This window comes from Triticum dicoccoides, chromosome 3B (genome assembly GCF_002162155.2).
Source record: "Triticum dicoccoides isolate Atlit2015 ecotype Zavitan chromosome 3B, WEW_v2.0, whole genome shotgun sequence".
NCBI lineage: Eukaryota > Viridiplantae > Streptophyta > Magnoliopsida > Poales > Poaceae > Triticum > Triticum dicoccoides.
The window spans coordinates 843,926,039-843,941,055 of record NC_041385.1 but is presented as its reverse complement, the minus strand read 5'-3'; the positions used below and the strand labels follow the sequence as shown (position 1 = coordinate 843,941,055).

Here is a 15,017-nt window from a genome sequence, read left to right as displayed (position 1 = left end):
CCCCTTGTGTCGAATCAATAAATTTGGGTGAAATACTACCCTCTAAAACTGTTGCGATCCTCTATACTTGTGGGTTATCAAGACCTTATTTCTGTCGCTATTGCCGAGGAGCATAGCTCTATTTGTTGAGTCACTTGGGAATTACATCTGTTGATCATTATGAAGAACTTGGAAGATACTAGAACCAAGATCGTACCCTCTAAGACTACCATCTAGCTCTGAACTCGATTCACCTTCTGTTTTGAATAGGCTTGCGATACCACCACATGCTATTAATTCTGATATGTCGTAGGTTATTGATGATGCTACTTCTGCCATGAACGATGCTAGTACTCTGCTTAATGAAACTGTGCCCCCAGGTGAATTTCTTGATGAACAACTTGCTAAAGCTAAAGAAATTGAAACTACTGGAACTGGTGAAAATTATGATTCATCTATTAGGCCTAATTCTCCTAGAATTGAAATGCCTAAGGTACCCGAGGGTTACCTTATGGACGGGGAGATATCTAGAGAACTCCTTACCTGTGATGATAGAGATGATGTTAAGAAATTACTATGTAAGCTAAAAGAAAAATCTATGATGGAGAGAATGAAATATGATACTAAGTTTGCTACCTCTCCTACTTTTGTGAGTGATATGGATTATGAATTCTCTATTGATCCTGAGTTAATTACATTGGTTGAATTTGACCTTTTAATGGTTATGAAAGTGAAACTGTTGTGGCGCATTTTACTAAATTAAATGATATAGCCACCCTATTTGCTCACGAGGAAAATTTTTGTTCTTACTATATCCTTAAGTTGTTTCGTTTCTCATTAAAGGGTGATGATAAAAAATGGTTTAATACTCTTGCTCCTGGTTGTGTGCGTAGTCCCCAGGATATGATATATTACTTCTGCGAAAAATATTTCTGCTCATAAGAAACAAGCTGCCTTACAGGAAATATTTAACTTTGTACAAATTGAAAAGGAGAATCTCCTCAACCTTGGGGGAGGCTTCTCCAGTTACATAATAATTTGACTGACCATCCTCTTAAAAAAATGAAATACTTGATATCTTTTATAATGGACTAACCGATGCTTCTAGGGATTACCTAGATAGTTGTGCTGCTTGTGTTTTCAGGGAACGAACTATTGAACAGGCTGAAGAACTATTGAATAATATATTGAGAAATGATAATGATTGGACACCTCCTGAACCACCACCTAAGCCAACTCCAAAGAAGAGAGGTATTCTATTCCTTAGTCCTGAGATATGCAAGAGGCAAAGAAATCTATAAAAGAAAGTATTAAATCTGAAGATGTTAAGAATTTACCACCTATTGGCGAAATACATGGGCTCGACACCCGGACACAGGTAGTAAAGATAAATTCTCTTTATAGATTTGATGAAGGTGATATTCCTTATAATAAATCTGCTAGTCAATGCCTGGATGAATTTGAGAACTACATTGTTAAGCAAGAACATTTTGATATGTATGTTAAGAATCAATTGAAATGTAATGCTATCATGATTGATCGCTTGAGTGACTTGATGTTCAAAATTGCTAATGATGTCAAAGGTTTAGGAAAACATGCATCCATGGTCCATACCTAGTTAGAACAAGTTGGCGCTGTCATCTGTTGGCGTTTTCCCTTGCTGAACAATTTGGTTCTTCTTGATACACGCACCATGGAATTCTCTGTTGTCAACCTACCATCTGAGCAAGGATGTCATAGCAATTTTGTCATTCTCGAGTCAGCAGAAGGAATGCTCGGAATGCTCACTGAAGTCTATGACAAGGATAACAAATATGACCCATGTTGGCTAACGTATTCCATTCTGAGAAATAACCAATGGCGCTTGGAGAAGGTCATCCCGTTGCCGGAAATGCATCATGTTGTTCTGCTTGGTGTAGGTGGGGGATACCTGCTCATACGAGCGATGTACACCACATCTTCAGGAGAGGAGGTGAAGTTTGGGTTATTTTCGGTGGACGTCAAGACGTTGCAGGTCGAGCTGTTCGCTGAGTTTAGCAAAGTCATCTTATTTGGTCAACTATATGCTCGTTCCCCACCGTCATTATGTGACCAACTATATGAAGTGGTGAGCACGTTATCTTCTTAATTTTATTTAAATTTGGTCTCAGTGTTATACAACAAAGATATATGATTCAGGTATTTATTTCAGGATAATTTGCTTTTCCACTATGCCTAGTTTGATAGTTCGCATTACTGTTAATTATTGTTGGTGGATATGTAGGTGATAATATAATTCCTCACTTATTTGTGCAATTGGAAGCTCAGTGAACTCAGAAAAAACTAATAATATTTATTTGTTATCACCATTTTGACGCTATCCTACTAATAAATCAGAAGCCTCTTTGTTGCTGATATTTTAGTAATCCAGAGTTCCCCTTGGTATTGAAATTTCTACTATATGAGTTGGTCGAGTTGTTCACATCATTTCCATTTTCCAGTTTCCGTTTTGATATATAACCTGTGTATGAGTAGTAATCATCTAATCACAACAGCCCCATGTTTCTGCTCTGAACAGCAGTTCTAGCAGTTTGTTTTTATGTGATTACAATCCACTACAGATTACTCCATAAATCAGTAGTATAAAGCACCGATAGTTCGCCTGGTAGCTCTACATATGAATATAGAGTGCCTCAAGTCAACTAAGTGGAACAGTTGAAGCTTGTCTGTCGATTTTCTGCCGTTGAACTGCTAAACCAGAAGGAGGAGGTCACATATAGTACAATCATAGGCATAAGGATATTATTGTTATTATTACATCTGATCTGGATAAGTAACTTTATTCTTATAGACGAAAAGAAAGAACCAAGACATACAACAACAAAGGAGTTGCATACATCTGAGCTTTTGCTTTTGTTACCCTGGTCAGAATGTATTTAATGAGTCCTTGTGTTGCTGTATCATATCATTTGTTCATCTACACACTTGCTAGCTTCATTATTGTCTCCTCTGCATCTTCCTCTTCAATCTCCTGCTGTTGCTCCTGCCATGGGCCTTGTTTCCTTTTTTTAATAAGTCGGTTTCTCGAATGCAAGCGTGTAGTGCATTCTTATCGTATAACCGTAGGCTGTTTAATCATATGCACACAGAGAAATTTCAGCTCGTTGCTTACTGCTATGTGCTCATCAACATGTTTGCAAAGTACATGGTTGAAGTCCTTTTCTCTGATTGATAGGTCTTATTTGTATTCATGTATTGCACTGTTCCTGGGCGATGTGAATATGTGATAGGCACCTCGCTGCAAATATCCATTGTCAACTTGCAACACGCAGCGATCTATATATTTGATGCTTGTTATATGTATAAAGTTGAGTCATCTATTTTGGAACGGAGGGAGTATATATTTGATGGTTGTTATATGTGCTTGGTAGCCCTGTATTTCCTATTGGTGCCTTTCTACATATAGTAAGTTGGTGTTGTTTCATCTGTCCGCAGATGCTGATGCCGTGTGGAAGAAGAGTTCATTTCCTCTGAGAGCGCGTCGTGGTGTAGGAAGAGAAAGTGTGATGTGTGGATTAGATGCATTTTCGCTTGTTGAAAGATTGGTATTGGCATGTCGAGAGTGAAGCGCGGATTGGATGTATTGTTTGCTTGTTCAATGCGGACGCCGGTTTGTGATGTGTGGATTGAAGGTCTAGAAGAAAGAAACATTGTAGAAAGAAACAATGTGTATTACTGGATGAAATGATTTGTCCTCTTGGTTGGAATCACGCCTGTTTGTTGAGCGGCTGTATGCCCAGTCTGGAGAGAGGGCCTTGGTGGATGGGCTCCTAGCCCAGTGCCCAGCGAGCGTAGGTAGGGTTCAGGTTAGTTCGTCCTTTCCCTTGTATTTTCCTTTGTTTTTCTCTTTCCAAAATATAATAAATACATATATTCCAAAAACGTGTAATTAATTAAAAAATAAAAAATATGGAGAAATGTTAACGCAATGTAAACAATAATTCTTAGCTTAACTAAAAAAACCGATAGCATGTAAAAAGAAATGTTCGTGTGAATTTTTAAAAGTCACACGTTCCAATTATGTGAATTATAAAAATATTGCTAATCATGCATTCGAAAAAATTTAGATATGAATTAAAAAATGTTCTTGATTTAAACAAAAAAATATACAAATATGTATGAAAAAAGTAGACATTAATAACATATATTTGAAGAAAATGTTGATCATTTATTTATGAAATGTTAAACCTGTATAAAAGATGTTCCTAATGTATATAAAGAAAGTACAATCATAATGTATAAAAAATGTTCGCGTGTTTCAAACAAAATGTATGTCACATTATAAAATACGGTTAAACAGGTATAAAAAGGTGATTTAATATATTTCAAAAATGTTAATCACGTATTTAGAAAAGGCCAAACCTGTATAAAAATTCTGCTTATGTACATAAATAATGTAAAATGTGTATGAAAAATGTAGATATTAAAACATATAGTTTAAAAATAGTATTAATCATGCATTTAAAAATGTTATATATGTATAAACAATGTTGCCGACATTTACAAAAAAATGTATAATGGCTATGAGGAAGATGGAGCATTTGTTGAAAAAAATGAAAACCAAAGAAAATCAGTGAAAAAAAAAGTAAAACAAATAAAAAATAAAAATAAAGCTAAACCGGAGAAAACGAAATAAATAAGAAACCAGGAAAAAAAATCTGGGAAACCCTACTCAAACAGTGAAAATCGGATAAAGAAAACGGCACAGAAAAAACCTGGACTCAAACAGTGCAAAACATGACAAAGGAAACCCACATAGAATGAAAAACCCCAAAAAGAAAACCCTGGACCCAAACAGTGAAAAACCAGACAAAGAAAATCCACACAGAAAGAATAATCGCACAAAACAGCTACAGTGCTGGGCCGGCCTGGTCGTGTCGGGCCTGAGACGAGGGGCCATACATCTCGCTATAAGTGAATATGGCTCCTGCGTATGATACACATGTTCATCACACATCAGCGGACTCGGGTGCAAGCTGATCCTTGGCTTCCTGGCCTGCTCCCGTGGCCATGTTCGCGGCCTGTGAGGGTTGTTGCATGTGCTGCATGAGATTTTGCTGAATCGTGAAGAAATTGTGATCTGACCCAACTCAGTTTTGCTATGGTGACTGGTGAGGGTGATCAATGTTTTATTAGAGCAATCTCCAACTATATCCCAATAATTTGGTGCTCTGATTTTAGGTGTAAAGAGAGAAGGTTGTTGGTCATGAGAAAAGTTTATGATTTTCCGGCAGACCAATAATCGGTGCCCTAAAATTTTGCCTTCTCTACTCCACAATTTCAAAACATATTCAAATAAACTATGACATGATAATTAATACTTTACAACATCACAACACATATAATCAACAATTTTGAAAAGTTCAAACTCAAGTTCAAATCCACAACACTTTCAATTTGTTAAATTTGAACCTAAAACCACAAGCATTGTGCATCACAAACAGAAACAAAAGTACATAGAAGTAGAACATGAGTGCATAAAGCTCTCAAATGTGAGTCCCTCCATTGCGAGAACTAGTGCTTCAATAATCTACACTGGCACAATTGTTTTCATTGCCACCCATACCACCTCCCATCAATCCTCCCATGGCACCATGTCTCCTCCCATGAATGCTCCAAAGCCTCCCATAGCCTTGCCGCCAACACTTGACCACGACAAAGCTCTAAGTATGCTCTTGCCTTCTCATCGAGAGTACTTGGGTCAATGGACATGAGATTTTGCTCATTTTCCATGCTCTTGATTCTTTCTTCGTAGGCCACCTTCATCTCATCAACATTGGCCCTCCTTTCCTCGGACGCCACCCACCTTTCCTCGGTCGCTGACCTCCTCTCTCCAGTTTTTCTCCTCTCCTCCATTTCTTTGGCTCTCAAGGTCTTCTTTGCCTCAGCCATATATCCTTCCTTATTGCCACGATATTGTCCAATGACTACTTCTAGTCATTATCTCCTCCCTTCTTCATCTTGTCCTTGCCTTTCGTCCTACCATCGGCCCTCTTCTTAGCATCCGAGTTTGGAGTGGGGATTTTTTTCGTCCATGGCACTTGATGCATCATTATCGACTTCACCTTGTGTTGCATTTCCACCAAGCTCTTTGACTTCTTATTTGGAATTTCATTGTATTTGCGGTTCTTCCACTTCTAAACATCTCCACTCTCTGTCCATCAGTGGTGCAAATTGAATCTCTTGCCTTTCCTTGAACATTTTCCTTGATTTTTGCACGGCCCTTAAACAATTCTTGAGCAATGTTGAGCTACATACCACAAGTGACAAAAGAAGTTAGCCACCAATCCATACATGATATGAAAAAAATAATGGACGAATGCAAACAAACAATCATCTTATCGTTGGTATTTGTATCACTCGGGTTCATATAGTCAACTTGTGCCAGACATACCGAACACTTTTGGCATTCCAACGATATTGTTTGCCATCGACCTCGGTGCAAAATTTCCAATAGATAGATGCCACTAGTATTGTGTATCATGAAGTACTTAGAGATACACTCCCTATAACTTGGGATTGGTTGCTCAACACCGATGAGCGGATCAAAACCAACCTTCTTTCATACGTCACAGAACAATTTGTCCTCTTTGGTAGTGTAATTCCCACCTCTCCCCTTGGGACTGCATCAACAAAGTCCTCTTCTTCCATGTCAAGAACGTGCTTTTCTTGCAATGCATATTCTTGAAAGGGAATTTCTTGGGATGCAAAATCTTTTGATAGAAATTTTTGAGATGCAACACAAGTGTATTGCAAAAAAGATTTTGCACTACATACATCAAATTTGAATAAAATACACTCACATCACATCACAATTGCCTACAAAATGTATCCCATAAAAATCAATGGGAAAATGGAAAATATTTTTTTACCTCCTAGGCATTTCACCCCACACGTTGGGGACACCTAGTGGCGGGGCTAAGTTTAGAAAATGGGTGTACAAAGTTCAATATTAGTATTATCCCGGTTAATTAGAATGGACTAATATATACTAAATACTAGCATTAAGATTGCAGCTGTGTGTTTTCGGGGTTAGAACAAAAATTAATGCGTGCACATCCTCCGCCCATGGGGACACCGGCAGTTGTGGTGAAGAGTGACACCGGATTATTCTCGTGTGGTGGTATGCAAAGAGGTGAATAGGGCCTAGGCAGTGTCGGGGGAGCCACTGTCACCATGGAAGGGATCGTTGGTGGCGGGGCCATCGACATTGTTGCCACCTTCTTCTTCGCCCGAGCAATAGTTGTGGCTGATGGATCCTGCGGCGACCTCTTCTCTGAGACCTTGTTGGTGTACAGGAGAGCTTTGGCAGTGATGGCGGAGTCCTTAATCGCTTCCCTGCCAACCACAACGGTTGTTTGTGGCGTAGCAAGGCCTTGGCACCGGACGACGTTTGGATTGTTGCCACCAACACGAGAACCATGGGAGGGATTGTTGCAGCTGGTGTGCCGGGAGCGGCAGTGATTTTAACAAGGTTATATACTTGTAGGAAAAGGAGGGGCACTAGGGCTTTGAAATACAACAAGGCGTTCCAAGATTGCTTGATGGACTGTGCATTCAAGGATCTGTGTTATAATGGTGATGTGTTCACAAGGAGCCCGCATGACCTTGTCTAGGATAGCTTAGAAAGTCTTCGTGCACGTGCTCCTAAGGACCCGTGCCATAGAGTCATAGTCATCGCCATTGAACCTTAATCTATCCGAAGCTCTTGACTCTAATTTTATTTACCATGGTGTTTCATGGTGGTGAGGCGCCCGGACGCCTACTCTTAATCTATGTGGGTTGTGAGATCGATTCTACATCCATTGTGATGGTACTCTAGCTGGCCTTATGATGGCATTTATCAGACAAGTGGGTTGTGTTCATTTTATCCATTAGAGGATACTTAATTACCATATGTTCCAATACTTTTGAATTTTTGATAAACCTTGAAAACAACCTAACTTAAGCCCTGTTCGGAGACCCGCCACTCCACCACTCCGCTCCCGGAGCTGGAGTCAAAAGGCACGGAGCTGGGAAAGAGATGCTCCAGCTCCTCGTATTTTTAGGAGTTGGAGTGACTCCAAACAGGGCCTTACTTTTATTTTATTTTCCTCTAGGCCCCAAAGGTTACTCTCAAGAAGCATATTAGAAATGTGAGCATCTCGGTCAAAAATCATGAGATGTCCAGTACCATCTAGCGTGATAACAACCACGCAAGAGCACGTCAAAGCCTCAAAGTGCTGTTCACTGACATCGAGTACATATCATCTAGAAAAACACTGGGGAGCTGCAACAAGCACTCACCCTTCCTGTGGTACACGCTAAACTAGAAGTGATACTTAGGCATCCACGCACAAAGAAAAAAACGAGAAGCGCCTAAGTAATTCTCATCATCTTAGGAGCCATGTCAAGGAGGTGGGGATGAGTGCGTCAAGAGCGAGCTAAGCAGAACGGTGGTGTTCATGAGGCCACGGGGCGAGGCCTCGTACAAGTGTTAGCTTGCCTGCGAGGGGAGCATCACACATGTGATGGTAATGCCAAATGTGAGTGTGGAGAAGATTGACGGCTTCCTTGAAGTGCTCGTCACCATCCCTTCCATAGCAAGTAGCTGCTGGAGCCCAAGGATACACGTGATCTAGCTCTGCAGGAATCTCCTCGAAGCTTCAATCGGGGCGCCGGCTTCCCGTGGGTGATCTCGTTACGTACACATTCGTGCCAGCATCTCTAGAGCACCATCAGCAGTTGGAGGCGGTCTCCCTTGTTGAGATCAGCAACAAGGTCCAGGAGCCACTCCGGTTCGCTATTGCGCACTGCATGGACATCGGGAATGCGCCACACTTGCACTATAGGATCCCCAGCATAAAATAACTTAAATCGTTTGTTCAGATCAGCATAAAAATGATTGATCTGGCTTTCATAATTTGGACCGAAATGCCTATTGTGATCCATTTTATTTATTTGTGTTCTCTAGGATGGTGACAAGTTTTTAGTTGATTAATAAATTGTTTGAATGCATGGCTTGAAATTGTTTTAGCTTAATGGGATGTCCATTGCCTTGCGCCATGGTAATAATCAGGCTTGAGCACGAAAGTGCTCTCCATTCACAACACACAATCTTAGCATAAAAATAGCTTAAACCACTCTCACACGTTGATCATTGGTTCCCTCCCACAACCTGGTGTAGAATAGCACGCAGAAGACGTGAGAACCATGTCCAATAGGTGCTTGGCCATCACCAGGATTTTTCATTGATCTCTCTATCCTCATGATGCGATATCTAATCGATATCGACATTTTGTATACTCTAATAGAAAGGTCAAATGTACGTACGTGTAATAAAAATTATCCTCTCCTTTTATTTAGGAAAAAACTTCCAATCTATTCATCTTTAATCATGGTAGTACAACGAACACTAGAAATAATAAAAGATTGTAGTTTCTGCATGCCAAGTTAATTATGTCTCAGTCCAAATAAATAAATTATGTTTTGGTCTCGAATTTCTGGATCTCACGTGATCGTTCAGCCCATCTCTCTATACACGGTTTTGAAAGTAGTACGGCCTACTATATGTCGCCATACAAATAACTCATGGAAGTTCAAAGTCAAGTCTTTCAAACATCCGCCAGACATATTCGTGAAGATTTTTATTCATATGGTACCATCTTAACTCTCGGAACGTCCCACTAAACACACATAAAACCAACCATCTCACTATGCACATGTTCGAAAAGTAGTACAGTCTACTACATATGGCTGTACAAATAACTAATATTGAAGTTTCAAAGTCTGATTCTGGACAAATGACTGATCTCGACATATCGAGTCATATTAGGACATGCCGTTGCTGTCTTAATTAGGCTGCTTCTTCAGATAGTGCTTAAACTAATGTGGTAAGACTCCGTACTAATGCAGTACTAGAGTATACTTAATCAGAAGAAGGATCCCTTGCGAATCGTGCTTGTTTGCTTTGATTGTATACTTTTCTTGTCAGATTCTTCCTGCTTTGCCTCATATAATTGGTGAGGGCTCAAATGCACAATGGTTTCCTTTTTTCCTTTTGCAGCGTACGCACAGAACAGATACAAATAAACGTTCTCAAACCACAATTAGTTAAAGGAGACCTGAGACATGAATAAAAATTAATTATGTCTACTTTAGAACTCTCATCAAGATATCAATAATTGGAAAGTATCAAGATATGTTGATCTTTCGTGTTTTATATAGCAATAATTGGTAAAAATATGAAGATATCGGATTTGTATGTGCAACTAGACACATTAGAAAGATTACCAAGATATCAGAGCTTGCCTAGCAGTCAAACTTGTCGATCAGAGTGGGTTTGCTGGATCGATGATCACATCCCGTCGCGGTCCGACTCACGTACATATGGCCTAGCTACATGGTGCAAATAGGTGGCCGTACAGCCTAGCTACATGATGCAAATAGGTGGCCGATACCATCCAGCCTTTATTAGTTCAATCAAATGAACTAATAAATATTTCTCAAAAAAAATGAACTAACAAAATTATAAACAAGATATGATTTTGGAATGGTAGAAGGTACAAGCAAATTATATCTCGGCAACTTGACACCTATGGTAGACGGTCTAGGCGATGTGCTCTATATCGCTAGGGCTTCTATCTTCTCATATTGCTTGTCCCTCATGCGGAGCTATATTCTTCTTTATATACCCGCGGTGTGACAGTAGTCTTCTCACCTCTGAGTAGGTGTCCTCTCCGTGTACAGCTGGCATTCCGTCCATCACTAATGCAGAATCGGGCTTTAGTCCGGTTCTTCAAACGGCACTAAAGGGTGGGGACTAAAGATCCCCTCCCCTCCTCACCCACCCACACCCTTTAGTCCCGGTTCAACACGGCTCGGGACCAAAGGCCCACCACATGGCACGAGCCCGCGCCGGGGCTGGGGGACCTTTGGTCCAACCGGGACTAAAGGATTTTTTTCTGAATTTTTTTATTTATTTTGAAAAAAAATGAATTTTTTTCGATTTTCAAATTTCTGAATTATTTGACAATTTAATCTCTAATCATCCTTCATCACTTCTCAAGTGTGGAGCACTCATTGCCTGATATGCTTTTGGAATGTTAGAAGCTAGGTACAAGCAATTATATCTCATGGGATAGTACGAGTGAAATAGCAATGCGGAACGGGCGAGTTGGTTGGCAACTCGACACCTATGGTAGACAGTCTAGGCGATGTGCTCTTGATCGCTAGAGCTTCTATCTTCTCATATTGCTTGTCCCTCAAGAGGAGCTATATTCTCCTTTATAAACCTGCGGGGTGGCATTAGTCTTCTCACCTCTGAGTAGGTGTCCTCTCCATGTACAGGTGGGATTCCGACCATGTGCGAGTAGAAATCATGACTCCTTGCCAAATAACATGCAATGGTCTATTTTTAGGAACCCAGTGCATATACTACCTACCTAGGTCAGGAAGCTCTGGCTTGCATATGCCTTAGCCAGTACGGCTTGTATGCAGTATACATAGGAGTACAAGGATATGGTTTTATAATTGTCCCGAATTCAAGTCCCCCATCGGTGTGTGTAATGAAGCGAACAAGTCGAGTAGACAAAAGCACTCGAAGCTTCCTTGCAAGTATATGCCACCTGATGGTTTTTTGTGTGCACATTGGATGAATCCATTGATCACTTCGATGCTCAGCCGGTGGCTAAGGGGTTCAAGCAACAATATGTTACTCCCTCCGTCCCATAATATAATAGCGTTTTTGACACTACAATATGAGTTATGAGGATGCACTTAGTCCAGCGATCAAGTCGGCGACAATTCGACTAGTTTTATCTTTTCCATCTCACAAATTGAGTATATGATAGTTCGTCATGTAAAACATGTTTCTTCATGATGGCCTGGAAGAGGAGACGTATATGAGGCAGCCACCTGTATATCAAGACAAAAGTAAACCATATGAGGCACCTCATGTCTTTATGGTCTGAAGCAAGCCCCAAGGGTGTGGTATTCTTGTCTCGGAAATAAACTTCAAGCCATTGGGTTCTCTCACTCAAGAGAAGATATATCTCTATTCTTCAGAAGAGGAGGGATCATTAAGTTACTACTCATATAAGTTAAAGACACCGGTGTGGTGAGCTCCTATGACAATGCAACTTATGTGAAACTATGTGTGGATTTCCAAACCTTCTTCACTACACCAATTCATGTCCTGTCTGACAGTACATGTACTATCAGCATTGCACGCAACCCTATCAAGCATGATTTCACCAAAAATATGTTGATGCTTTCTTTGTGCCCTTCAGTGTGCAGGATTGGATGGTTGGTCGTTAGTATGTGTATTTCTAGTTATTTATTCACGAAATGGCCAGACTAGAACACGACATGACTTTAATATTTTCAAAGTGAGTGTTTTTTAGGAAAAAAAAACTCAATGTTATTGGTTCCCATAAGTTTGAGTAGGGGTGTTAGAAATATATTTATAGCCGTGCATTTTTGCCAATTGTATAAGAGTTTTTTTTACTTGTGGGGTATATAAGTGTATTTCTACATATTTCCCTCAGCTGTATATTTTTATATAGTGGTCTTTGGCCCATGAAAATGTAAGTGGCATATCCTAAGGGATCAAATCTTTTATCTATTCGTACACGCCCCCTGCTTGCCCTCACAGTCTCTTCTTCACCTATAAATACCACGCCCTCTACGATCCTTCTCCCACCCACCTCTCTCTCTCTCTCTCTCTGACAATTTTGAGGCTGTGATTTGAAGATGGCAGAGAAGAGTGATGTCTTCGTAGGAGGAGAGATGGTACTGGTAGAGGCGACGCCGGCGGGGGATCACCACGGCCACCAGCACAACCTTGGTACCACTGCTGTCGGTGTTGGCCCGTCAAGGGTTACTGATGATCACCTCAAGGTGGTGGGAGACACGGGCAAACATGAGCGGCTGCTGGTGGAGCGCTTTGCAGTGGTCGAACCGCCTGTGGAATCACAGGCTGCAGCGGAGCGGCAGGCCGACATGGCGGCGCTCCTCACCGGCTTCGCTCACCACCTCCAGGAGAGGACCGCCCACCACTTGGGTACACCTTAGTCCACACGTGTTTCACGTTTGACAGCACCACAACCTATTCATACTATTATACAATTATACATACGTTCCATTTTATCATCTACCCCCTTCCTTCCATTTTGGTAGTCGCATCTCCAAAATGAGTACAATTTCTAATGTGCTAGTGATTTGGCATTGGCAGGGTACCCGTTTAACCTGGACTTCGACTTCGGTGCCCTCAACCAATTCCAGAGCTTCTTCATCAACAACGTGGGCGACCCTTTCATCGAGAGCAACTACGGCGTGCACTCTAGGCAGTTTGAGGTGGCCGTGCTCGACTGGTTCGCCCGCCTCTGGGACCTCCAGCAGGACGAGTACTGGGGATACGTCACCAGCTGCGGCACCGAAGGGAACCTACACGGCCTACTAGTTGGGTCAGTATATCTATTTATGTGCACGCGGCTTATTAGTTTGCAACGCGTGAATTTCATGTGTATTAATCTGTACGTATGTAGTTATTTCCCTCGATTTTAAACATGAACTAACATTCCCAGGAGGGAGCTTTTTCGTGATGGGATTATATACGCGTCTCGTGAGTCGCACTACTCCATCTTCAAGGCGGCTAGGATGTATGGAGTCGAGTGCGTCAAGATTGATACTCTTGTTTCCGGAGAGATGAACTGTGCAGATTTTAAGTCCAAGCTGCTGAAGAACAGCAGGAGGCCTGCGATTGTCAATGTGAATATAGGTCTCCATCTTGCTTTTACATTTTCATTCAAATGGTTAACAATAGCTTTGCGTGTCTCTCTTCATGGTTCATGTTGACACACTTTTGTTTGCTTTTGTTTCTTGCAGGGACGACCGTGAAAGGAGCCATCGCTGATCTTGACAGGATCATAAGAACGCTTGAAAAATGTGGATTCCAAGATCGATTGTACATCCATTGCGATGGAGCTCTGGCTGGCCTTATGATGCCATTTATAAAACAAGTGGGTCATGTTGATTTTTATGCAGTATGGATATGTAATTGCCACATGTCATAATAAATTTTAATATTTGGATAAATATGGAAAATGACCTAACTAACGTACTTTTATTTATTTTCCTCTAGGCACCAAAGGTGACGTTCACGAAACCTATCGGAAGCGTGAGCATCTCGGGCCACAAGTTCATGGGATGTCCAGTGCCATGTGGCGTGGTAATAACCAGGCTCGAGCATGTAAAAGTGCTCTCCACTGACATTGAGTACATATCATCTAGAGACGCAACGGGCACGCACCCTTGTTCTTGTGGTATAACCTGAACAAGAAGGGTTACGGAGGCATCCGCAAAGAAGTCGAGAAGTGTATGAGAAACGCTCATCACCTTGTGAGCCGTCTTAGGGAGAAGGGGGTGAGTGCATACCTAAACGATCTAAGCAACACGGTGGTGTTCGAGAGGCCACGGAATGAGGCATTCGTCCACAAGTGGCAGCTCGCCTGCGAGGGGAGCATTGCACACGTCGTGGTAATGCCAAGTGTGAGTGTGGAGAAGCTCGATGTCTTCGTCGAAGAGCTTGCTGTCGGAAGAAGGATGTGGCATGAAGGCGGAGGGTTTAGCGTGTTGTGTGTTGCAGAGGACATCGGGGAAGGAAATTGCCTCTGTGGCGTGCATGCCAAGAAGTCGATAGCCGCATAAGATCGTTGGAGGATTGGCGACTGATATTTTATAAAACTTGAATTTTTCAAGGGCACACATGATTTATCTGGCTTTCATAATTTGGACCACAATGCTTATTGTTATCCTTTTTTTCTTTTGTTGCATTGTCTATGATAGTGACATTTTTTTAGTTGTACACTGATTACTTGATTGATTTGGTGTTTTCTGTTGTGCGTAGTCTGAAATTATTTTATTTGCATCATGCTTCCTCCAAAGGAACCACATGAGGTAGTAAGTTTTTGGACTCCCAAATGCAAAGGTTTGCAGCTAGAACCAAGTTTTCCTTGGTT

The 15,017-nt window shown here is 41.2% G+C and overlaps 2 pseudogenes; both read left to right on the top strand.

The window, feature by feature from the left end:
• Window positions 1-7,194: 7,194 nt before the first annotated feature.
• Window positions 7,195-8,868, top strand: LOC119280274 (annotated as a pseudogene).
• A 3,882-nt stretch (window positions 8,869-12,750) lies between these two features.
• Window positions 12,751-14,742, top strand: LOC119282617 (annotated as a pseudogene).
• The last annotated feature ends 275 nt before the right edge of the window (window positions 14,743-15,017 follow it).